The sequence below is a fragment of the Haliaeetus leucocephalus genome, unplaced genomic scaffold (assembly GCF_000737465.1).
Source record: "Haliaeetus leucocephalus isolate CR32 unplaced genomic scaffold, Haliaeetus_leucocephalus-4.0 Scaffold517, whole genome shotgun sequence".
NCBI lineage: Eukaryota > Metazoa > Chordata > Aves > Accipitriformes > Accipitridae > Haliaeetus > Haliaeetus leucocephalus.
Window position 1 is genome coordinate 8,521,465 of NW_010972953.1, and position 260 is coordinate 8,521,724.

Sequence of the window (260 nt, forward strand, 5' to 3'; positions counted from 1 at the left end):
CCTCTCTTAGAGAGAATATGTTGAAGGAGTTTCAGGACCACTTCTTGCTCTTTGTCCAACCCCATCTCCTTCTCTGACCGCTCACCTGATCAGGGCGAAATTCAACCTACTATTCACTTGCACGCGCCTCCTCGTCTTCCCAGCTTAGCTGAGACTCAAGCCATCCTGCCGGGGCAGCAGGGATCGTTTCGGCTGCCTTCTCCACTCCCTCTCTCTGTCGGCTCCTGTCGTAGAATTCAACACCGATCCGAGGGTCCCTG